This window comes from Delphinus delphis, chromosome 16 (genome assembly GCF_949987515.2).
Source record: "Delphinus delphis chromosome 16, mDelDel1.2, whole genome shotgun sequence".
NCBI lineage: Eukaryota > Metazoa > Chordata > Mammalia > Artiodactyla > Delphinidae > Delphinus > Delphinus delphis.
In genome coordinates, this window is record NC_082698.1 from 74166667 (window position 1) to 74193099 (window position 26433).

Genomic DNA, 26433 nt, shown 5'->3' on the forward strand with positions numbered 1-26433 from the left:
CTCCCAGTGTCTCTGGGCTAAGAGAGGGTCTGGTCGTCGATGGAGCCCAGAGCAGGCACCTCCCCAGGAGGACCTCTGGGCAGGAGGCCGGAGCCCACGATGTCATCGCTCTCAGTCTCCAAGCCTGTGAGCCAGCATGGCCAGCACACCCGGCCACCTGCTGTCCCCAGGAAACCCCTGCTCCAGGACGACGCATCTGCCCAGTGCCCCCTCGGCACTCCTCCCCGCCTCTCGGACCTCCCCCTCGGGGACTTCGGGTCCCCATCCTGACGCAGCAGCTGGAGCTGCCGCCCCCTCAGCCCATGTCCTTCCTGCCCTCCCAGGCCCAGCCTGTCCCAGGACAAAAGACACAGAGGCCCCGACACATGAGCTCCCCATGAGGAGCGGGGGGGGGATGACAGACAAGGCAGGGGACCCAGCTGGGAGGAGGGATCCCCAGCATTAGACTGGGGGCTCACGGGGAGACACCAAGCCCACATCGGGCCACTGTCCATGAATGAGCACTGCACGGGGCTGGGAGCACAGGAGGCCGGGGCTGTGGGAGGCCCTTGCTCGGGGCCTGGGCACACCCACTCGGGCTGGTGGGGTGGCAGCCGGCTCTCCTCCCAGCGCAGAGTAGGCTCTGGTTTCAGGCTCCTGGGCTGGTTCAGTGTTGATCAATAAGTCAGGTCAGGGACTTCCCTGGTGGCGCAGTGGTTAAGAATCTGCCTGCCAATGTAGGGGACATGGGTTCGAGCCCTGGCCCGGGAAGATCCCACATGCCGCGGAGCAACTAAGCCCGTGCGCCGCGACTGCTGAGCCTGTGCTCTGGAGCCTGCGAGCCACAACTACTGAGCCCACATGCCACAGGTACTGAAGCCCACACGCCTAGAGCCCATGCTCCGCAGCAAAGAGAAGCCACCGCAATGAGAAGCCCACGCACTGCAACAAAGAGTAGCCCCCGCTCGCCACAACTAGAGAAAGCCCGCGCGCAGCAACGAAGACCCAAGGCAGCCAAAAATAAATTACAAAAAAAAATTCAGGTCAACAGACACTGGGTTCAGGCACAGAGAAATGGCCTGAACTGGGCTCCTTCTCGCCCAGCTCCTGCTGGCTGGGCTGGGACCCGTGTCCAGGCTGACATTGGAGGCCAAGCCAGGGTGGGACTAGGCGGGGGACACAGGTGGTGCCGTTCACAGGTGCCTGAGGAGCAGACGGAGCTGGAGAACACTCTCCCCAGCCTTCTGTCCCCAGGAGTGGCAGTGCTGGCCCCTTGGAGGAGTAATGCCCAGCAGAGGGGCCCGCGGAAACCAGGCAGCACGTGGGTGTGCGTGTGGGACAGGCTTGCTGGGAGTCAGGAAGAGCCAGTCTGTGGGAGGCCTCACACCTGGCTGTTCAGGGACGTCTTAGAAACAGTGATGATATGGCATAAGCAGGATCATTACTGTTGTGAGTGCTTGCACTACGTCGGGCACTCCACTAACCATCATAGCACGGTGAGCTAGGCAAGGGTGGTTTCCTCCTATGACAGAGGAGAAAACGGAGGCCCAGAGAGGGTCAGTGTCTCACCCAAGGTCACACAGGCAGTAAGAACAGGGCAGGACTTGGGTAGAGCCCTCTGAGACTCAGATTCAGGGCGCTGAGCTGACCTGTCTTCCTCTGAGAGGGAGAGGGCTCTGTCAGGAGCGAGGGGCTGAGTCAGGGTCTGCTCTGCGGCACCCAGGCAGCAGCTCTGGAAATGTCACCCTTGGAGCACAGACCACCTCTGAGAGAGTCTAAATTTGGAAAACAATATGTGGGGTTTTTTTTTAATAAATTTATTTATTTATCTATATTTTATTTTTGGCTGTGTTGGGTCTTCGTCGCTGCGTGGGGGCTTCCTCTAGTTGTGGTGAGCAGAGGCTACTCCTCATTGCGGTGCGCGGGCTCTAGGTGCGCAGGCTGCAGTAGTTGCGGCTCGCGGGCTCCAGAGCACAGGCTCAGTAGCTGTGGTGCATGGGCTTAGTTGATCTGCGGACCAGGGCTCAAACCTGTGTCCCCTGCATCAGCAGGCAGATTCTTAACCACTGCACCACCAGGGAAGTCCAATATGTGGTTTTAATATATCGTCGGGACAATCTTTGTAAACAATCACAAAGCGAATACTGCGTAAACAGAAAGACCTTCTAAAAAGAGGCTTGGGAGGCCCCAGAGGTGGAAGCCTTGAGTTGTGTGGCTGAGTCTCTGTCTATGTTGGCCTTGTCCCTCCTGTGTGTAGGGCTGGCTGAGCCCCAAGGACAGCTGAATGTACTTTGGAGACAGCCAACAACTATTAGCCCTGAGAAAATTCTAACAGTTGCTTCTTGGAGTATCTTCTGCAGGAGGGGCCAGTGGGCAGGTGGTCAGGGGTGGCTGTTTTCCCAGTAAGTGAGGCGCAGAGGGGCCTGGGGTGAAGGGGATACGGAAGCTGCCCTGGCCATTCCTGGGCTGGCTCTGCAAGGCCCTCCCCGTCACCTGAGCCCATCTGCTCCTCTGGGGACCGCGGGCGCGCATGCCACCCGAAGCACATACGTCTGCTTTTGCTCCCAGTTCTCTGTCCTAGAGCCCCACAGATGGCAGCACCACGCCCCTAGTATGATCTCATCAAGGCTGAGAGGGCTACCCAGGGCAGGGAGAAGGCTCCCACTCTGACAGCTGGACAGACGCCTCTAGCAGGGTGCTTGGTGCCAGGAGCAGCTGCCTGCCCGTGTGAGCGAGGTCCTGACCTGAGAAGCTCCCATCCCAACAAAAAGCCTACGTGAACTCGGAAGCACCCAGTCGCCGACCTGACCATCTTGCCCCTGCCAAGGACAGTGCTCTGGATGGCTCACAAGCCCAGACGTCTGCCAGAGACCTCACTCCTTGGCCAGAGTCTCTGCTGAGGCTCAGAGGAGCCCAGGAGGAGGTGGGCCACCTCTGACTCTGCGTTAGCAGCCCTTTATCACGGTCTTGGCGTGCAACACAGGTGCAGCTGGTTCACAGCAGAACACCCACAGCTGAGGCCCTGCTGCCCCCTGTCCTTCCAGCAGCAAACCCACAGATGTGCCTCAGAGGGGTGAGGGCAGTCCTCGTCCCGGAATCAGGGGATCCCACTGCGCAGGATGCACAGGCCTCCTGAAGTTGTGTTCAACAGAAACTGTCCGCTATGCTTTGGTCTGTGTGTTCTCGTCTAGCTTTCATCAATTTTTAAAGAAGCCCATGGCCCAAAGAAGGTCAGAACTGGAGTCTAGGACACAGAGGGCTCCAGGACTCCCTGGCCCTGCACAGGCTGCAAGCACAGGTTATGGGCGGAGTCGAGTAGGGGGAGTTGGGGTAGGAAGGAAAAGATGTCAGTTTCCTCTGTGGATAAGACACATCTCTCAGATCTTGCAAAATCTTAGAGACAAAATGCATTGCATAATTTGAAATTATATAATTTGGAAACTTAAAACTTGGAACATTCTGGACACTTTTTGATCATACGGTTGGCTGGATACCTAGATCAGGTCTTCCACGAAAAAGCTGGACAAAGTATAAAAATAATCTTCTAAAATGCATGAAAGAGCCAGAAAAATAAGAACTTCTCAAGTCAAAACATTTAGACAATATGGAAATCCAGAAAGACAAGCCAAGATCCACTGCCAGTATTTGGCCTGAGGGAATTTGCCAAACAAGGTGAACTTGAACTTGAGTTTTATGACTTCCTGGTGAGCAGTGGATGTAAGTCAAAGCCCACGACTAGCTCAGATTTCTACAGGAGATCATCATAAAGATGAGATCCTAATCGGCTATGCTCTCAAGTCAGGAATGTGTGAACGTAAAAGCAAACTGGCTCATCGATGAAGAACTGTCCTCCAAATAGTCACTGACTGGCTTGATACAACCATCTGGATGCTCAGATATCTTTTTTTTTTTTTTTTTAGGAAACAGCTTTCTTGAGGTAAAATTGACATACGATAAACTACATACATTTAAAGTGTACAATTTGATGTTTTGACACATCTGTATACACTCATGAAACTATTACCATAATCAAGATAATGAACTCATCCACTGTCTCCCATCCAGTTAAGTAAGTTCCCTTTGTAACCTCTCCTTCCAACATCTGCCTCATACTGTGTGTAAGAAATCATCGCTTAATCCAAAAACATGAAAAACCACACCCATGTTTCCTAAGATTTTAATAGTTTTAGCTTTTACATTTCAATATTTGATTCCCTTTGAGTTCATTTTTATACATGGTGTGAGGTAGAGTTCTACCTTCATTGGTCTGCATGTGGATAGCCAGTTGTACCAGCATCATTGCTGAAGTCTAATCTTCCCCTATTGAACTGACTTAGAACCTTTGTATAAAATCAATTGATCAGGACTTCCCTGGTGGCACAGTGGTTAAGAATCTGCCTGCCAATGCAGGGGACATGGGCTCGAGCCCTGGTCCGGGAGGATCCCACATGCCACGGAGCAACTAAGCCCGTGCACCAGAACTACTGAGCCTGTGCTCTAGAGCCCGCGAGCCATAACTACTGAGCCCATGCACCACAACTACTGAAACCCGTGCACCTACAGCCCATGCTCCACAACAAGAGAAGCCACTGCAATGAGAAGCCCGTGCACTGCAACAAGGAGTAGCCCCTGCTCGCTGCAACTAGAGAAAGTCCGTGCGCAGCAACGAAGACCCAACGCAGCCAAAAAAAAAAAATTAATTTTTTAAAATGCTTAAAAATAAATAAATAAAATCAATTGATCATAAACGTGAGAGTTTATTTCTGGATTCTCAGTTCTATTCCACTGGTCTGTAAAGCCTGGCATTATGCCAGTACCACACTGTCTTGATTATTGTAGCTTTGCAGAAAGTTTTGAAATAGAAAAGGATGAGCCTTCCAATTTTGTTCTTTTTAAAGATTATTTTCACTATTCTGGGTCCCTTGTACTTCCATATGAATTTTAGGATCAGCTTGTCAACTTCTTCAAAGAAACAAGCTGGAATTTTTATAGGGATTTTTACAACTGTAGATCAATTTGGGGAGTGTTGCCAACTTAATGATACTGTCTTCCACTCCATGAACATGGATGTGCTTCCATTTAGTTAGGTTTTCTTTCATTTCTTTCAACAATATTTTATAGTTTTCAGTATCTAATTCTTGCACTTTTGTTAAATTATTCCTAAATATTTTATTATTTTGATGCTATTGTAAATGGAGTTTTTAAAATTTTCACATTGGGAATGTTCATTTCAAGTGTTCACAGCTACAATTGATTTCTGTCTATTGATTTTGTATCTTTCAACCTTGCTGAACTTGTTTATTAGTTCTAATAAGTTTTTAGTGGATTCATTAGGATTTTTCACGTGAAAGATCATGCCATGTGCAAATAGAGAATTTTACTTCTTCCTTTCCAATCTGGATGCCTTCTATTTCCTTTTCTTGCCAAATTGCCAGGGTATAACTTCTGGCACAATGTTAAATAGAAGTGGCAAGAGCAGACATGCTTGTCTTGGTTTTGATTTTAGGGGGAACCTCCTCAGTCTTTCACCATTAAGTGTGATGTTAGCTATGGGCTTTTCGTGGATGCTATTTAGATGGATGAGGAAGGGCCCTTTTATTCCCAATTTGATGACTGTTGTTATTAAAGTATTGAATTTTGTCCAGTGAGTTTTCTGCATCAATTGAGATGACCATGAGTTTTGTCCTTTGTTAATATGCTATATTACATTAATTGTTTTGGGATGCTAAACTAACCCTGCATTCCTTGGATAAACCACATTTAGTTATTGTATATAGTCCTTTTTATATATTACTAAATTCAGCTTCCTAGTATTCTGTTGAGTAATTTGTGTCTACATTCATAAGAGTTATTGGTCTATAGTTTTACTCTCTTGTGATGTTTTTGTCTGGCTTTGGAATCACAGTAATATTAGCCTCATAGAATGAGTTGGAAAGTGTTTCCTAGTATTCTATTTTTTGAAGAGTATGTGAAGGATTGGTAGTAATTCATCTTTAAATATTTGGTTTAACTTACCAGTAAAGATATCTGAACCTAGACTTTTCTTTGAGGGTAATATTTTGATTACTATTTAATTTCTTCACTTGTCATAGGTCGGTTCAGCTGTTCTATTTCTTCTTTTTTTATATATAAATTTATTTATTTTATTTATTTATTTTTGGCTGTGTTGTGTCTTCGCTGCTGTGCACAGGCTTTCTCTAGTTGCGTCAAGCAGGGGCTGCTCTTCGTCCTGGTGCACAGGCTTCTCACTGCGGTGGCTTCTCTTGTTGTGGAGCACGGGCTCTAGCCCTGCAGGCTTCAGTAGTTGTGGCTCGCGGGCTCTAGAGCACAGGCTCAGTAGTTGCGGAGCACGGGCTTAGTTGCTTCGTGGCATGTGGGATCTTCCCGGACCAGGGCTCGAACCCGTGTCCCCTGCATTGGCAGGTGGATTCTTAACTACTGTGCCACCAGAGAGGCCCCTGTATTTCTTCTTGAGTCAGTTTCAGTAGTTTGTGTCTTTCTAGGAATTTCATTTAAATTATCTAATTTGCTGCATTCGACTGTTCATAATATTCTTTTTTTTTTTTTTTTTGCGGTACGCGGACCTCTCACTGTTGTGGCCTCTCCCGTTGCGGAGCACAGGCTCCGGACGCGCAGGCTCAGCGGCCATGGCTAACGGGCCCAGCCGCTCCGCGGCATGTGGGATCTTCCCAGACCGGGGCACGAACCCATGTCCCCTGCATCGGCAGGCGGACTCTCAACCACTGCGCCACCAGGGAAGCCCCATAATATTCTTTATAATTATTTTTATAAGGTTAACTCCAGAAATTCCATTGGGTTTTTTTTAATAACTTCTATTTTTTTGATATTTTATTTTTGATGAGACATTGTCATCATAGCTTCTTTCCTCTTAAGCATATCTTCTTTGAAGATATTTTAATAACTGTTTTGAAGTCTTTGCCTGTTAAATCCAACATCTGAGCCCTCTCACAGGAACTTTCTGTTGCCTGCTTTTTTCCTGGTGTATGAGTCACACTTTCATGTTTCTCTGCATGTCTTATGATCTTCTGTTGAAGACTGAAGATTTTAAGCAATAGATTGCAGAAACTCTGGATACTGATTCCCTTTTTCCTCCTCTCCAGGGCTTGCTTTTGTTATTGTGATCTTCTTTATTTTTTCAGTGACCTGGCAAAATTCTTCTAGTGAAGCATTCTGTTTCTCGGAGGGTGCAGCATTGGATGTGTGCACAGCCACCCTGGGATGACAGTGGCTTTAGCAGAGCTCTCTCTGACTGTCTCCTTCCCTGATCTCTATGATCATCTCTCTACCTCATTTGGCATCGCATCCAGCTGTCAGTCTCCACTACTTGATGGTAGATAGTCTATTGTTTTTAATAACGTCCTTCAGTATAAATTGCTCCGCAGTCCGATCCAATTAATTTGTGCAGGGGTAATTTTTAGATTTTTTTCTGACCCTAGGAGGGTTTTTCTTAGCTATCTCTTTCTTTGGTTCTTCCTGGTAAACTAGCTGACCTACAATTTAGCTTGTTGCTCATCTAGTTATCAACCTCTTATTTGCCTTCTCCCAAAATCTCCATCCTTTTTTAGATAATTCTTAGGCTTGAATTTGCCCACACTCTGTTTCAAACAAAGTCTTCCTCTGGAGAGAGCTTTGGAGCTCTGTGTTCTCATGGGTGACCTCTCCCCCAGGGAAAAATCTCTTGAACACTCCTCTAGGTCACTGGGTGGGAGTGGTAGCCTCTGACCTTCTCAGTTTGCTTTTCCTGGTGTGGAACCACTGCCTAATAAGTGAGCTGGAGTGAGAGTGATCAGGGACTCAATATTCTTGGCCTGCTGTGCCTGAGTCAGGAAATGTAAGAATGGATTCCCCAACTTCTCATCAGCACTTGACTGTAATTTAGCTTCTGTAACTCAGAGTTCACTTGAAGGTCCAACAGCAAGTTTGAGCAGGCAGATGATTGAATCAGTGAACTTGAAGGTAGGCCCAATGTGATCCCCAATTTGAGGATCGTAAAGAAAAGACAATAAAGAAGAATGAACAAATCCTAAGAGACCTGTGGGACACCATCAAACATACCAACATATCGATTATGGGAGTGTCAGAAGGAGACATGAGAGAGATAAGGGGAGAAAGAATAGTTTTTAAATTAATGACCAAAACCTCCCATGCTTGAAGAAAGAAATGAATACATATTTTTAAAAGCTCAACAAATCCCAAGTAAGATAAACTCAAAGATATCCATACTGAGACACTTTATAATCAAACTGTTGAAAGACAAAGACAAGGAGAGAATCCCGAAAGCAAGCATAGAGATCCCTTGTAATATACAAGGGGTTATCAATAACATTAAACAGAAACCGTGGAGGCCAGAAGGCAGTGGGATGAAATATCCAAAGTGCTGAGAGAGTAAAATTGAATGAGAATAAAAACCCCAAATTCCACATCTAGAAAAACTATCCTCCAAAAATTAAAGAGGAATTATGACATTACCAGATATAAAAAAACCAAAACTGACAGGGTGCATCCCTAGCACACCTGCTCTACGAAATATGCTAAAAGGGAGTCCTTCAGGCTGAAATGAAAGGACACTAGACCATAACTCAAATCCATATGAAGAAATACAGTACACTGGTGAGGGAAACTACTTAGATAAATATAAAAGTCAACATTAACGTATCTTATTTAGCAATTCCCCCTTTTATTCTATATGATTTTAAAGACAACTACATAAAACAATAATTATAAACCTATGGCAATGAGTACCTAATTTACAAACATTTAATTTGTGATAATAACACAATGGAGGTGGCGCTACATAAGAGTTTTATATACTAATGAAACTAACTTGGTATGAATCTGAACTAGATTTTTATAAATTAAGGTGTTAATTATAATATGCAAGGCAACTGTTAAGAAAATAACTAAAAATATATAGGGAAAGAAATGAGAAGGGAATCAAAACTGTACATCAGAAAATATCTACCTATCACAAAAGAAGGCAGTAATGAAGGAAATGGCGGGGGGGGGGGGAATATATATGATGTATAGAAAACAAAAAGTAAAATGGCAGACATAAATCCAACTATATCTATAATAACATGAAATGTGAATGAACTACTCCTCAGCAAGTGGTGCTGGGAAAGTTGAACAGTTGAGTGTAAATCAATGAAGTTAGAACACATCCTCATACCATGTGCAAAAATAAATTCAGAATGGCTTAAAGACTTTACTATAAGACAAGACACCATAAAACTCCTAGTAAAGGTCATAGGCAAAACATTCTCTGACATAAATTGTACCAATGTTTTCTTAGGTCAGTCTCCCAGGCAATAGAAATTTTAAAAATAAACAAATGGGACCTAATCAAACTTACAAACTTTTGCACAGCAAAGGAAATCATCAACAAGACAAAAGGACAACATACGAAATGGGAGAAAATGTTTGCAAATGATACAACTGACAAGGGCTTAATTTCCAAAATATACAAACAGCTCATACAACTCAACAAAAAAACCAAACAACCCAATCGAAAAATGGGCAGAACACCTAAACAGACATTTCCCCAAAGAAGAAATACAGATGTCCAATAGGCACACAAAAAGATGCTCAACACTGCTAATTATTAGAGAAATGCAAATCAAAACTACAATGGGGTACCACTCACACTGGTCAGAATGGCCATTATTTAAAAGAGTACAAATAACAAATGCTGGAGAGGGTGTGGAGAAAAAGGAACACTTCTACACAGTTGGTAGGAATTAAGTTGGTGCAGCCACTATGGAAAACAGTGTGGAGGTTCCTCAGAAAGATAAAAATAGAATTATAGTATGATCAGCAATCCCACTCCTGGTAATATATCCAGACAAAACTATAATTCAAAAAGATACATGCACCCCTATGTTCATATCAGCACTATTCATAACTGCCAAAACAAAGAAACAACCTAAATGTCCATCGACAGAGGAATGGATAAAGAAGATATGGTACATATAGACAATAGAATACTACTCAGCCATCAAAAAGAATGAAACAATGTCATTTGCAGTAACATGAATGTAACTAGAGATGATCATACTAAGTGAAGTAAGTCAGAAAGAGAAAGACAAATATCATATGATATCACTTATATGTAGAATCTAAAATATGGCACAAATAGACCTACCTACAAAACAGAAAGACTCACAGACATAGAGAACAGACTGGTGGTTCCCAAGGGGGAGGGAAGGGGGAGGGAAGGACTAGGATTTTGGGATTAGCAGATGCAAATTTATATATAGGATGGATAAACCACAAGGTCCTACTGTATAGCACAGGGAACTATATTTAATATCCTGCGACAAACCATAATGGAAAAGAATATGAAAAAGAATGCATATATGTGTATAACTGAATCACTTTGCTGTACAGCAGAAATCAACACATTATAAATTGACTATACTTCAATAAAAAATAAAATGCAAAACTTTCTTTAAAAATATGAATGAACTAAATAATCAAATTTAAAGGCAGAGATTTTCAGATTAGATTTAAGAAAACATGATCCAACTATACACTGTCTTCCTCAATAAGTTAAACATAGAATTATCACATGACCCAGCAATTCCACCCCAGGTATGTACCCAAGCAAACTGAAAACTTATATCCATACAAAAATTTTACACAAATGCTCACAGCAGCATTATTCATAATAACCAAAAAGTGGTAGCAACTCAAATGTCCATTAAGTGATGAGTGGGTCAACAAATGTGGTATATCCACATAATGGAATAATATTCAGCCACAAAAAGGAGCAAAATATGGATGCATGCTTCAGAATGAATGAACTTTGAAAACATGCTAAGCAAAACAGGCCAGATACACAAAGCCACGTATTGTATGATTCCATTTATATGAAATATCTGGAATAGGTAGATCCATTGAGACAGTAACAGATTAGTGGCAGCCAGGGGCTTGGGGGAAGGGTGGGAACGGGAAGCAACTGTTTAACAGGTACAGAGTTTCTTTTGGAGATAAAAATGTTCTCAAACTAGACAGTGGCGATGGCTTCACAACACTGTGAATGTAGTGTAAGCTACTGAATTGTACTCTTTGGAATGGTCATTTTCGGGACTTCCCTGGCTGTCCAGTGGTTAGGACTCTGCACTTCCACTGCAGGGGGCACAGATTTGATCCCTGGTCGGGGACCTAAGATCCCACATGCCATGTGGCACAGCCAAAAAAAAAAAAGGTAACTTTCATGTCATGTGAATTTTACCTCATTAAAAAAGGAATATTTGATAGAGAAATTCAGGGAGAAAGTCAAGGGAATGGGAGAGAAAAAGATACTGAGAAAAAAAATGTCTGAAAGCTAAATTCTATGTCCTATACATTACAGAGGTTGAGCAAAACTCTAATAATAAATTGAAATACATGATACATGGTAAATCATATTCTAAGAATGACATAAATAAGAGACAAATAGAGAAGGGGGCAAAATAGATGACAAGCCCTCCAGAGAGGAACTAGACTCTGATCTAGAATGTAGAGGCCTCTGAGGTGTTACTCAGCATGTAAAGGTAACTCAAGTTCACACAGAACGGCTCAGGTCAAAGGTTATTTTTCCTCTGGCTCCACCCTCAACCACTTATAGGTGGAAACTTGAGCACCACCTCCAATACTTCTACCCTGGTTCTGGGAATGCAGTTGAAAATTCTTATAGCTAGTCCCTGCATTCAAAAAGAGTGTTGTTCAGCCACACCCTTGGCCTTCCCTCCACAGCACGCTTCCTAACAGCAAAAATGCCCTGATTTTAGCAGCTTTTACAAACTGGATAGGCTGAGAATTTTCCAACTCATCAAGTGCTGGTTCTTTTTTGCCTATCAGTTCTTTCCTCAGTTTATTTCTCTCCTTTCACATTTTACTATAAACAGCAAGAAAAAAACCCAGCTGCACCTTTCACACTTTGCTTGGAAATCTCCTCAGCTAAATATCCAGGATCATTGCTTACAAATTCTGCTTTCCGTACACTCTGAAACACACAATTCAGCTAAGTTTCCTGACACCAAATAGCAAGGATTGCCTTTCCTCCAGTTTCCAAATGTTCCTCATTTCCCTCTGAGCCTTCACCAGAAGTTCCTTTAATGCTCGTATTTCTACCAACGTCCTGTTTATGATGATACATGGATTCGCTAAGACAATGCAGGCTTCCCACACCTGAGCCCTCACAGGCAGAATCTTTAACAGCAGTATCTTTACCAAAGTAAAAATACTTTGGTATTTTTAAATACCAAAGTCTGTTCAAAGCAATCTTGGATTTTTCTACCGTGCTTCTCACAATTCTTCCGGCCCTACCTGCTATCCAATTCCAAAGCCACTTGCCTATTTTTAGGTATTTGCTATAGCGGCGCCCCACTTCCCAGTGCCAAAATATGTATTAGCTTGTCGTGGCTGCTTTAACAAAACACCACAAACGCGGTGGCTTAGAACAACAGAAATGCACTTTTCATGAAAGTCCTCATGGTGGTATTGCAGAAGTGGAACCCCATCTGTTTTTGTTCCCCTTTTCCTGTTTTTCTTTTGCATGAATCAAGTATTTGTTACGATTCCTTTTTATTTCCTTTTTAGGCTCATGAGCTATAACTCTGCTGTGTTATTTTATTGTTTGTTTTAAGGTTTAGGGTATATATCTTTATCTGATCACAGTCTACCCCCTTCACGTGATATTGGCCCAGCCATCTGTATTTAACAAATCCTCCAGGGATGTTACAGTTTGTGACACCCTGCCCTAGAGAAGGCCGAGTCTCCAGCTGCATCGCTGGAGAGCTGACTGACTCAGGTAATGACTAGACAGCCACCGTTTATAAAAACCTACCAGATCCCAGGTGTTTTACATACACTGCTGTCTTACCTACACACACCCTGAGCAGTGGGGGGCGTCACCCCTTTTCATAGATGAAGAAGCCGAGGCTCAGTGGCTATAAGTGACCTGCCCAAGGTCCCACGCTGGCCAAGGGCAGTGTCCACAGTCAAGCCCAGGTGGATGTGACTCCCATCTTGCCCCACCACCCTTGAGAGAGACTCAGGGCTGGTGGGGTGCAGGGAGCTCCCACTTGCTCTGTTCATGCAGGAACCCCCAGAGCACCCACCGACTGGTGGCAGGAGAAGGCAGTGCCCACCATGGCTGTGCCCTCACCTCTCTGTGTGATCCAGAGAAGGCTGGAACCAGAGAGAAGGGCCCGGAAGTGCGCTCAGATGCTCCACTTGGCCAGAGGAGGGAGTGAAGGCACGGAGGGCTGGCTACCTACCCAGGGGTCAGATGGAGGGCGTGCGGAGGCTGGACAGGCCCCGGCAGCAGGAGGCGGTGGCCCACATTTAAGGAAACTATAAGGGAGGAAGACTGAGTTTCTGACCACCCCCATTGATTAACCCACCCAGGGAGACATGTGTTCCAGAGTAGGGGTGTGGTTTTGTGCACTGAAGCCTGGAAAACACACGTGGTCAAAGTGTCCCTGCTCTTGCCTCTTCCCACACACCACTGGACATGCAGCCAGTTGTCCGAGTCCCATGCTGGCACAGGGCCAGGCACCTGGGAACCTCAGTCTAGAGGATCTAGGGCTGAGCCCAGTCCTCCTGGGCCAGTCCCGTCCTCTCTCCAGCCCTGCTTGATCCCCTGCACAGCTCGGCAGGGACTTCTGCCCAGGAGCTTTGCCGCAGCTGTTCCTTTCACCTGTCCTGCTGCCCACACCTGTGTCTCCAGCCTGCAGAGTCACACCCAGCTCAGCTTTGGTCCTTTGTGGGTCTTCTCTGATGTCTCAGACAGGGTCAGGAGGGCCTTTCACGGGATCCCATATCGCATGGCCTGTGCTCCCTGTGGGACCATCATGGCTTCCCTGAAGTCAGGCCACCTGCAAGTCCTGTCTGCAAACAGGAGCCTCCCAGGCAGCCCTGGCAGGCTTCTGGCCCGCTGTGGGAAGCAGCAGGGGGGCGGTCTGTGGGCCCTGGCAGTGCCAGGACAGGTTGGATAATCCCAGCTCACCTGCCCTGGAGGGAAACTGTGCCTGGCCAGCCTGCTGCCTCTGGATTCCACACTCTCCAAAAAACTGAGACACAGCTTGGGGTGGCCCAAGCAGGAGGTGTCCCTGGGCAACTGCAGAGGGGATACTTTTAGGTTCTGTTGTGTTTTTCAGAAGAAAATATTTTTTGACCAAATTCATCCTGGGGGGCAACCTGTCGCTTCCAGCTAATTATGCAATTAATTTGCTAGAAGCTGCATATTGGGTGAGAGAGTGAGGCGCATGCAATGGCACCGCACCAGCTGGGACACATGCAGTAAGGCCACGGCCACTGAGAGCAGAGACCACACCAAGGCCGAGACACCTGCCGCCTCCCTCCCTCAGACCAGCCTGGCCCTGACTCCTGCAGGGGACGTGAGCACCCTTGCCAGGGGCTGGAGCTGCTTCCGCACGGCTGCAGCTCCCCCGAGAGGAGGAGAAAGGTCCCCTGGGGTGGAGAGGGCTGCCCTGCTCCTGGGAGCTAAGATGCCAGCCAAGACTGGGCCCTGCAGAAGTCACGGGTCTGGGAGCCGGCTTGCTCAGGAGCCCCACAGGGCCTGCCATACAGGGGCACCGCACACAGCTATGGGGGCCATGCCCCGAGCCAGCGTACCTGCCGGGAGATCGGGGCCAAGAGCCCACCCGGCCCACAGCCCACCCTGACTCCAGGCTGCTTCCTCTTCTGAATTCACACAAAGCCTCCCTAAGAGTTAGGGCAGTTCAGAGTCGTTCTCTGCCAGCCCCGCTTAGTGAATGTGTGGTATGAGTTGCAGGTGGCGGTGCCTTTCCTCTGCTGGATTCCAGGAGAAGGCCAGCCCCTGGCAGGAACGGCAGCAGGTTCCGTCCCAGCGACCACGGCGAGGGAGAGCCCTCCGACTGGCTGTGGCTGTCACAGCCCCTGTTGCTGTCCCTCTGCTGTGGGTACCACGTAGCCTCTGTGCTCAGACCCCGAGTCTCTGCCATGGGACTGGAGACCACAGTGGGGAATCGTGTCTTTTCTATTTTTCCCTTCGGCTCCCTGCACCCAAGGAGGGGCATTTTGACTTTTCAAAAGGTTGATACTGATAGCGCTTCACCCAGTCATCAAGGTAGTGGTTTCTGGGACAGAGAGGGTGAAACTGGCCAGGAGACATATCCCACCTCCTCAGATGGAGGGAAGGCCACATCCCAGGTGGCAGTAAGGGTTGCCTGGTGCCGAGGAAAGCTGCTGCTTCCACTGCGATGGCCCTGATGGAAGCCCCCTGACCCCTGGCCCTACCACATGGCTGCGCATCCCCAGGAGAGGCTCCGGCCTCCACAGCGTCCCAGGGTCTCCTTCCTTGCCTTTTGCTCTTCGCCCAGCACCGCTCAGCCTGACAAACTCCTCAGCTTTTGTCCCAGTCAACTGCTGGCTTGTACTGAAGCCTGTCCCCAGACCCCTGCCCACCCTGGGGACACTGCCTATGGCCTACGGCATGCTGTGCACCCGGCACCCGGCCTGGCAGGTGTCTGCTTGGACACCTGTCCGCTCCCTAGACTGAGTGCCTCGGAGGCATGTGTTGACAGGGATCTGATTTCCCCGGCTCCAAGGGCTCCCCTCGGCTCTCCTCCAGGGGTGCTGACCCCTCGCCCAGCCTGAGCTGGGACCAGCCTGGCCCTGTCCCCAGCCAGCTGGAGGAGATAGGCGAGCCTGCCTCTCACCACCCATGATGCTACCGCAGCAGGTCCCTGAAATAGCCCCAGCTGGGGAAGCAGAGCGTGACAAGGACAACATGACCCAGCTGTTGGGAACGTGGCATCCTCACCTCCTCCGCACTTGCTCCCGTTCAGCTCAAGCTCCACGTCCCTGGAGACGCCTCCACCGACGGCCTCAGGCCTCCAGGTGGGCTCGCTAGCATTCGCTGTCCCTGCCCCTCCCTCAGGCAGGGAGCTTGTACCCCTGGGAGGTGAGCAGCAGGATGGAGCTCTGTGGGGAGAAGACAGGACAGCAGATGAGAGGTGTCGTGGAATTTGGGGAGATGGGAATTTGGAGGGTAAGCAGTAGTACCTGACTTCACAGAATGGAAAAAGCTATACCTTAGCTATAGCCAAGGGGCGGGGCGGGGCGCCAGTGAGAAGTGAGCCTGGCTTCCCAGGAGCTGGGGGCCTGGGTGGCAAGGGCAGACGGAGAGCTGGCTTCCCCCCCAACCCCCGTCTGCTGTCATCTCCTCCGGTTTTCTCCTCGCTTGCAGAGCTCCATCACACTAGCCTGGGGACACACCAAGCTTACTTCCACCCAGGGCCTTGGCACTTTTTGTTCCTTCTGCCTCGATAAGCTCTCCTTCTAGAAACCCGCACGGCTCGCCCACCCTTGTCAGTCCCCTAGTGTCTCCTCCTCCGCCAGCCCTCCCTGTAGCTGGCCGCTGCTAGTGGTCAGTAAGGCTCTGCAGAGAGACCCAGGGAGGGTTTAAAAATTGCTGGGATGAATAAGAACCAGAGCCAGCAGCATTTTATCTAAACTGTTACTTCATCCCTGACACTGATTTACTTCTGCATCTCAGCTTTTAATATTACCTAAACGAAACAACCACGCAGATAGTAAACTCTGCTTCAAGTTTCAAGTACTGTGTTCTGCATCCTTATGTTTGTTTAAAAGCTAAGTGCAAACACTCTTCCCTTTTAAGCACCTGTACCATTTTATATTTCACCATCTGCTTCACACACACACACACACACACACACACACACACACACACACATGCTGCAAGGATCTGAGGGTTGGCAATTCTCAGTAATCCTGTTTCCTAAATTCTTTGAGAAGGGCTGTTACAAGGTGAACTTTGTGTCTTCAATACTTGATCAAAGCGACAGTAAAAAAAAAAAGCCCAAATACTTGAGCATTGGGTCTAGGGTTTGTTTTTTTTGTTTTGTTTTTTGTTTTTTGCGGTACGCGGGCCTCTCACTGTTGTGGCCTCTCCTGTTGCGGAGCACAGGCTCTGGACGCGCAGGCTCAGCAGCCATGGCTCATGGGCCCAGCCGCTCCGCGGCATGTGGGATCTTCCTGGACCGGGGCACGAACTCGTGTCCCCTGCATCGGCAGGTGGACTCTCAACCACTGCACCACCAGGGAAGCCCTGTTTGTTTTTTAATGGTAGAAGTTAGCTAAACCTTTAGATCAAACCATGCTGTATTTCAACACATAGACACTATCACATCTCTAATACACAAGCCCATGGCATTAAAAACTGTGCAAATGCTGAAGATCTCCCAATCAAACTGACTAGGAAGAGAAATAGCTGACATCAAGGTAGGCTGCTTCCTCACAAGATGTCAGATCAAGAATGTTTCTTTTCATTCCTCCTTCCCTCTCTGACCATCCTTTTCCTAATTCTAACACCGTAAAGGCCTTTATCATTCTTTTGTACACCTTTTGATTTGCCCTGGCCTGGAAAGATAATGTTATCGTTCACGTATCTCAGGCCACTACAAAGAAAGGTAATCCAACCAACTGTTGGATTTGCTATGATGCTAGAGATCCTATAGTTCTGTCTGTCACAAACTTCTCCTTGATTTCCAATGCCTCTGTTTCTCTGAAACAAGAGATAAACACTTCTGGGGAAGTGGAGACACAGTTACATGAAATACATAAATAGGTCAACTGGCTTAAAGAAGTATCCCCAAGGTATCAATCGAGGTCAGCAGTTTATATACGTATGAGACTTAGCTTCCTCCATTGCCTTTTTAAAAAAACTTGAGATGCTTCCTATGTACCTTTATGTTAGAATTGTTATTCTCTTTCCTTCCTTGTTCCTACACCTTGTCACCTTTAAAAAAATACTGTTCTTGGGCTTCCCTGGTGGCGCAGTGGTTGAGAGTCCGCCTGCCAATGCAGGGACATGGGTTCATGCCCCGGTCCAGGAAGATCCCGCATGCCGCGGAGCAGCTGGGCCCGTGAGCCATGGCCGCTGAGCCCGCGCATCCGGAGCCTGTGCTCCGCAACAGGAGAGGCCACAACAGTGAGAGGCCCGCGTACCGTAAAAAAAAAAAAAAATACTGTTCTCTTTTTAAATTTTAAATTCAGGGTTTTTTTATTCAGTATTCTCGATATTTTAGGAAAACTACAATATAAATTAGAAAATAAAATATTTATCTCTGCTATAATATCAAAGAAGCATTTTAATCAAAGCTCCACTAAAAATCCTAACAAGAAGAGACAGTGCAGCCAACTATGGAAAACAGTATGGAGGTTCCTCAAAAAACTAAAAACAGAGTTGCCATATGCTCCAGAAATCCCACTCCTGGGCATATATCGGACAAAACTGTAATTCGAAAAGATACACACTCCCCTGTGTTCACAGCAGCACTATTCACAATAGCCAAGACACGGAAAGAAACTAAATGTCCATCGACAGAGGAATGGATAAAGGAGATGTGGTACATATATAATGGAATACTACTCAGCCATCAAAAAGAACGTAATAATGCCATTTGCAGCAACATGAACGCAACTAGAGATGATCATACTAAGTGAAGTAAGTCAGAAAGAGAAAGACAAATATCATATGATATCACTTATATGTGGAATCTAAAATATGACGCAAATGAACCTATCTACAAAACAGAAACGGACGCACAGACATAGAAAACAGACTGTGCCAAGGCGGGGGGGGGGTGGGGGAGGGATGGATTGGGAGTTTGGGATGAGCAGATGCAAACTAGTATATATAGGGCCGATAAACAACAAGGTCCTACTGTATAGCACAGGGAACTATATTCAGTATCCTGTGATAAACCATAATGGAAAAGAATATGAAAAAGAATGTATACATATGTATAACTGAATCACTTTGCTGTAAAGCAGAAATTAACACAGCATTGTAAATCAACTATACTTCAATAAAAAAGAGGCATTGCATGATTATTGAAAAATTAAAAAATGAAAGTTAATAGAAAAAAAAATCATGAGTGTCAAATTTTCACCAAAAGGAGGTGTTGCTGCTGGTACTTCTTGACCTAAACATGGAAGTTACAACATGATTGACAGCATTCAACACTCAAGGCAATACCTGACAGAGAATTACTTCTATATTGTGGGCTTCTGTAGGCAAGGACTAGTACTCATTTTGAACCCACAGATTCTAACACAGCACTAGGAATAACAGTAGATACTCAATAAGTATTTGTTGTATTGACGTGTTCCTTTTACAATTAATGTAGTAAATTCTTGGCAGTTCATCTGTTATACAGTATTTTGTGGTTAGCTTATTGTTCAAGAGCATTTTGCGCCCCATCCCCTGATCCTCTGTAATGCTTAACACTAGAAAAATATGCACATATTTGTTTCTTATTCAGCTCCTTGATCCTCAATGCAAGGCATTTCATTTGCTTTGTTCAGTGCTGTGTCCTCAGTACCTGGAACAGTGCCTTGCACATAGTAAGTGCCAATAAACATTCATTTCATGACTGGATGAATGAATAGAAAAGGATCTGACTCAGCTGTAAAAGATATTAAAAAGAAAACATTACTTTACGAAGATATTGTGAGATAACTCCATTGGAAGTGTGGGGCTGGGGAAGGGGATGTAAGCAGAACCAAACTCTCAGTTTCCTTGGAAGGAGATTCATCATTTAGTTAACATCTAAATGGAAAAATCAAGAAACAGCAATGTGAACATTTTTCTTAGAATCTGAAACGAAATGACAGATGGAAGAGCCAAAAAGCCTAAATGAGTTGCTTCTGGGGATGGAGAGTGTTAGGGCAGGGGACTGCCATTTTTCTTTATAAACCTTGTAATAGGTTTAAATGTTTTGGACAATGTATACAGATTGCTTGGATAAAGTTTAAAAATTAAGTCATCAAAGATAACCTTGTTTTGATGCTTTATAAGATGGCATTAAATTCACAGATTGGTTTGATTTTGTTAAATCTAGGCAATTCTTTTTAGTACTTTCTTTTTTATTAAATTAAACTTTTTATTTTGAAATATAGATTCACATGCAATTCTAATGAATAATACAGAGAAGTTTATTAGTACATTTATTATGTACTTTTTACCTGGCTTCCTCCAATGATAGCATCTTGTAAAACTATACTACAATGTCACAACCAGGATATTGACAGATACAGTGGAGAGATGGAACATTTCCATCACCACAAGGATCCTTCATGTTGCCATTTTATTACCACATACTTCCCTCCCAGCTCCCCTGAGGAGAGGAGTTCCCTGGCCCTTAACCCCACTCCATCCTTAACCCCTGGGAAACACTAATCTATTCTCCATTTCTATAGTTTTACCATTTCAAGAATGTTGTACAAATGGAATCATAAAGTAGGTAACTTTGGCTTTGGTTTTTTTCACTTGGCATAATTCTCTGGAGATGCCTTCAGGCTGATGCATGGACCAATAGTTTGTTCCTTGTTAATGCTGAGTAATATTCCATGGTATGGATCTGCCATAGTTTGTTTGACCATTCACTCATTGAAAGACATCTGGGGGTTCCCAATTTTCAGCTACTACCAAAAAAGCTGTTATGTGTCTTCTTGTACAGATTTTTGCCCAAACATAAGTTTTCATTTCTCAGATATAAATGCCCAGGAATGCAGTTGCTGGGTCACAGTGTATTTGCATATTTAGGGGGGACTTTTTGTTTGTTTTTTGTTTTGTTTTGTTTTTAAAGAACTGCCAAACTGTTTACTAGAGTGGCTTTACCATTTTACATTTTCACAAGCAATGTATGAGTGATCCAGTTTCCCTGCATCCTCACCAGCATTTGGCGTTCTCACTGTTTTTATTTGAGATATTCTGATAGATGTGTAGTGGTTTTAATTTACATCTCTCTGATGGTCAGTGATGTTGAATATCTTTTCACATGCTTATTTTCCATCTCTTTGGTGAGATGTCCCTTCATGTCCTTTGTCCATTTTCTAGTTCAATTATTTTTTTCATTGTTGCCTTTAGAGAGTTCTTAGTATATTTTAGACTTCTCCTTAGTATATTTTACTTCTCTGACATATTGTCAGATATGTGGCTTACAAATATTTTCCAGTCTATTGCTTGTCTTTTCATCCTCTTTTTTTCTCCCGTTACATAAGGTTTTTGTTGTTGTTGTTTTGTTTTTCTTTTCAGCCTCTTAATAGAATCTTCTGCAGAACAAAAGTTTTTAATTTTGAAGAAGTCCAGTTTATTGATTTTTTTAATGGATTGTGCTTTTGGTGTCAAGTCTGAGAACACTTTGCCTAATCCTAGATCCTGAAATTTTTCTCCTATTTTTTTCAAAAGATTTATAGTGTTAAGTTTTACATTTAAGTCTATCATCTTTTTTAAGTTAATGTTTTTATCAGATGTGAGGTTTAGGTTGAGGTTCAGTTTTTTGGGCCAATGAATGTCTGATTTCTCCAACACTATTTGTTGAACAAGCTATCTTTCCTCCACTGAATTACTTTTGCACCTTTGTCAAAAATTAGTTGGGCTTTTTTGTGAGGGTTTATTTCTGGGTTCTATATTCTGTTCCATTCCTCTATGTAACTAACCTCTATCAGTACCACAGTCTTGATTCCTGTAGCTGTATAATAAGTCTTAAAATCAAGTGGACTAATTCCTCCTACTCTATACTTCTTTTTCAAAACTCTGTTGATTATTCTAGTTCCATTGAGTTTCCATATAAGTTTTAGAATGATCTCAATTTGGGAAGAATTGATAGGTATCTTTACAATGTTGAGTTTTCCAATCCACGAACACAATATGTATCTCCCTTTATTTATCCAAACTTTTTTTTTTTTTTTTGGCCACACCGCACGGCTTGTGGGATCTTAGCTCCCCAACCAGGGATCAAACTCAGGCCCCCAGCAGTGAAAGCACAGAGTCTTAACCACTGGACAGCCAGGGAATTCCCATATCTCCCTTTATTTAAACCTTCTTTGGTTTCTATCATCAGTGTTTGGTACTTTTCAGCATTCAAATACTGCACATGTTTTGTTTGATTTACACAAATTTATTTTAGTGATTATAAATAGTATTGTACTTTCTCCAGTTTTATTAAGGCATAATTGACAAAACTGTCTGTATTTAAAGTATACAGTATGATTATTTGATATATATATATACATTGTGAAATAATTACCACAATTAATTAATACACCCATCACCTCAAACAGTTACCTTTTTTGTGTGTATGTGGTAAGAAAGCTTAAAAATCTATTCTCAGCAAATTTAAAGTATACAATACCGTATTATTAACTATAGTCACTATGCTGTACATTAGATCCCCAGAACTTATTCATCTTATAACTGAAAGTTTCTATGCTTTGGCCAACATCTATCTACTTCCTCCTCCAACCCCCACCCAAGCCCTTGGAAACCACTATTCCACTCTTTTCTTTGCTGAGTTTGACTTTTTTTTAATTCCACATATTGGTGAGATCATACAGTATTTGCCTTTCTCTGTCTGGCTTATTTCACTTAGCATAATGTCCTCCAGATTCATCCATGTTGTTGCAAATGGAGGATTTCCTTCTTTTTTATGGATAATTACATATAACATTTTCTTTATCTATTTTCAACACTTAGGTAGTTTCTTTATCTTGGCTATTGTGAGTAATGCTGCCATGAACATGGGAATGGAGATATCTCTTCAAGATATTGATTTCATTCCCTTCACATATATACCTAGAAGTGGGACTGATGAATCATACAGTAGGTCTGTTTTAAATTTAATTTCAGTATTCCTGTTTTCATGCTAGTATATAGGAATATACTGATTTTGTTTATCTTTCATCCTGTGACCTCGTTGAACTTACTCATTAGTTCTAAGAGGGTCTGGTGGGTTTTTGCATATTTTTAGAATTTTCTATGTAGACAGTCATGTCACCAGCAAAGAGGGACAATGTTATTTCTTCCTTCCCACACTGAATGACTTTTATTTCCTTTTCTTATCTTTTTTTCCTTTTCTTATCTTATTGCACTGTCTAGAACCATCAGTACAATGGTGTGGCAAGAGTGGGCATTCTTGCCTTTTTCCTGATCTTAGGGAGGAAAGCATCTATCTTTCATCATTAAGCATAATGTTAACTGTACTTAAATTTTGGTTCTTACAGAAACAAAATACATTTAAAATTTTATAAGTGAATAGTTTACAGCCTTCTCTCACCCTATGAGGGTAATTCCTTTCTATTAAAGGAAAATCTAGGACACATTTTCAATTTTAAAATGTCCTTGTGAGTAAAATTAATGGTACACACTATTTAAATTATTAATAAACAATATATATAATGAAGAATGTTTATTCAATTGATGTGTTAATGCAAAAATCCCAGAGAGGTAGAGACAAAAGAAATCAATAAGAACGATGGAAACAATGCACAAGATTATTGCTACTGTTAATTAGCAAATTACTTTGAGAACTTAATGCAGCCTGTGCTGACTGTGGATCTGGATGAAGGCTCTCTTTCAGCTAGGAATAGTCCTAGTAAATGTGAAGGAATACCTAGTAAGTAAAGGATAGTACCCAAAAAAGTATAAGGTTAACTGTAGGTTTTTTGTAAATGCTCTTTATCAAGTTCAGGAAGTTCCCCTTTGTTGTTCTTTTTTCTGAAAATTTTATCATGAATCGGTGTTGAATTTTTATAAAATTTCGGTCATAAAATACACATAACCTAAAATTTACCATTTTAAACTTTTTAAAGTATACATTCAGTGTCAGATAGTGTACATTCACTATACTGTTTTGAAGAGAAGGAAATGGAGAACTGCAGAAGGAGACCTTGTCCCAGGGAGGAGTGGAGCTCTGCTGTCGGCAGCACCTAGCGCTTGCACAGGTACATGAGCTCCCCGAGGACGGGCAAGTTCCCAAGGCTGCCAGGTGCTAGGCCTGCAGGGATTTGCACTTGGGCAGGCCAAGGGGCCAAAGATAAGCAAGAACCATCTGTCAGTTCCCTATTGAAAAGCCCCTTCCTTTCTCCTCCAGGAGAAAGTCTTACCTCCTCAGTCTGGTATCCAGGGTCCCTCTGACTGACTCTTCTAAAAGTATCAACCAGGGCAACTCTTGCTCCAAACCCTAATGTCCTGCACTTAGAATGGAACCCAAGCCCTGCCTGCATCCTCAATAACTAACGGTGCCCAGTAGCTAAATGGGGCACGTTTTGGACGCACTAACATATATCACGTATCATGGATAGACAGAGGGACAGATGGGTACAGGTATTCTGGTGAAGGGCTTATGGTTATCCTTTAAAGGTTTATGGATTATTATTTCAAAGTTTATGATTATTATTTGAAGTTTCATGTCTGTTACTATCTTGCCATCTATCAAACGCACACTTAGGGTAGATCCAACATGAAACCTTGTACATTGAGAAGTGAAGGAGATAATGCTGATTGTGTGTGTGTGTGTGTGTGTGTGTGTGTGTGAGAGAGAGAGAGAGAGAGAGAGAGAGAGAGAGAGCGCTGATCAGGGCTGGGGGTACAGGCCTGCTCAGGCTGTACAGCTGGCCCCCCAGGACCTGCTCCTGGATGCACTCAGCCTAGTGCTGTCCACATCCAGCACTTCCAACTCAGCCAAGGGGAAGGCGGGGTGGGAAAGTGTCATTTCTCATTTCCTTTGACCAGCTCAAGAAGAAACAGAGCTCGGTTTTCTGAGAGCCTCATAATTAAATGAATTAAAATGTTTTCCTTCACGGTGACTGTGCCAACTCCCGTCCACCTCTCCCTGGCCCCATTCCCAGCGAGGGGATAGAGGCTGGGAGGACGCAGAATGACATGCTGTGTGCTTCCAGAGCAATTAGCTTGTGCATCGTCATGTTGGGGAGAGATTTATGGCTGGCTCTTGGAGCATTCCAGCCCAGACCTCTGTAGCCTGGATTTGTCTTCTGGGGAAGTTCCTGGAAGCGGAGCCTCAATATTAATTCCAATTACAGTCAGATGAGAACCCATTCATAAGGATTGCCTTCGACAGGCTCCTCTTCTGCCGCTCTGGCCTGACATTGAGCCACCATTGCTGTCGCCAGCCTCAGAGATGGAGGAAACAGTGCTGGGCTCAGCCCTGGGTGCTCCGGCAAGCGGGGGAGGCAGGCCATGGTGTGCTGGGCTTTGAGGGGGAGGGCTGAGGGAGCACGAGCAGGAAAAATGTGAAGGATATGATGTCTCAGAATCTTTAGTCAAGGGACCATCCTCAGTACCCTCCCCAGATTCTTCTGGAAGGGTGGCAATGCAGGGGGCACTGCCTGGGGTCTGACCTTTCCCAGGCCCTGGGACCACACCCTTTGACTTGGTTTCTGAAATAGACCCTCTAGTCCCAGAGTAGGAACCCAAGTCCTTGATGGACCCAGGATTCACTGGAGCCACACCCTCCAAAGGGTCCCAGGTGTACGCTGGGGACAAAGCCTACTGTCTGGCCATCAGTGTCTTCTCACCGAGCTGTCCCTTGAGGGGTCCTGGGTGAGCAGGGCTGCCGGTGACTGACACACACTCATTATCACATCTGAAGATGGATGTTCCTCATGGCACCAAGACCCCAAGGACCAAATATAAACCCAAGGAAGCAATTACCCGAGTATTGATTATGGATTAGGCTAACAACATTACTAATTACATCTAAAGATGTGTATCCACTGCACCAGCCTGTTAATGGCTTTCATGAGGTATTAAGGCTGCTAATCTGGAAAAACAGTAGGTTTATCACCAGCTGTAATTACAGGGTCCCTGGAGAAAGAAGATGGCCAAGGCGTGCAGCCTTCGTTTCCATGACCCCAGCTTTCCAAGGACACCCCCAGTGGAGACCTCGAGGGCCACGTCCGTCATCCAAGACTGGAGTGAGTGCCCTGGTCAGCCAGTGAGTGGTGAAGTATGGCACAGGGCCTCCCTTGCAAGGGTGGTGGCTCACAAAGGTTAGGGACTGGGCCCTTTCCTCCAGGACAGGAAAGTAGGGGAAGCTTTGGGTCCCTCCACCTATGGGATTATTTCATACTTCTCTCTTTGCTGGTACCACTTCTCCCCTTTCCCATCCCCACCTCCACCTATGCCTTACTTGCCTTCTGGTTTCTGCTTAGAGTCACCCCTGGAAACCTCCCCTGTGTTCCCCTGACTGGGCGAGCCCCTCTCTCAGCTCTCAGAGGGCCAGCCCCTCCTGGGATAGAAGGTTGAGTCCATCTTCCTCTCCCCAGACCATCAGGGCAGGAAACAGTGACTAAACAGATCTGATTGGATAAGAGTTACTAGACCATGTGGTAGTCCTAGTTATTTATGTGTTTAGTTTTTTAACAATTTCCGAGCATTCTATATACTTTTAATATTATAGGCGTCCTATTTCTGAATATTTTCCTCATTATATTTTCTTTTAAATTATTACCTTTTAATTACTCAAGGAATACATGAATACATTTTTCATTAAAAACTCAGACCTTAGAGTCAGTCTCCCAAGGCAATACGAGTAAAAGCAAAAATGAACAAATGGGACCTAATCAAATTTATAA

The 26433-nt window shown here is 44.7% G+C and overlaps 1 long non-coding RNA gene across 1 annotated transcript in view; it reads right to left on the reverse strand.

Annotated features, from left to right (window-relative positions):
- LOC132439473 (uncharacterized) overlaps positions 1–26433 on the reverse strand; it is a 110048-nt gene that overhangs the window by 46202 nt on the left and 37413 nt on the right. Inside the window, exon 2 of the long non-coding RNA XR_009522364.1 lies at positions 15794–15954. This is a non-coding gene — a long non-coding RNA (uncharacterized lncRNA). The remainder of the gene's footprint in view (positions 1–15793; positions 15955–26433) is intronic.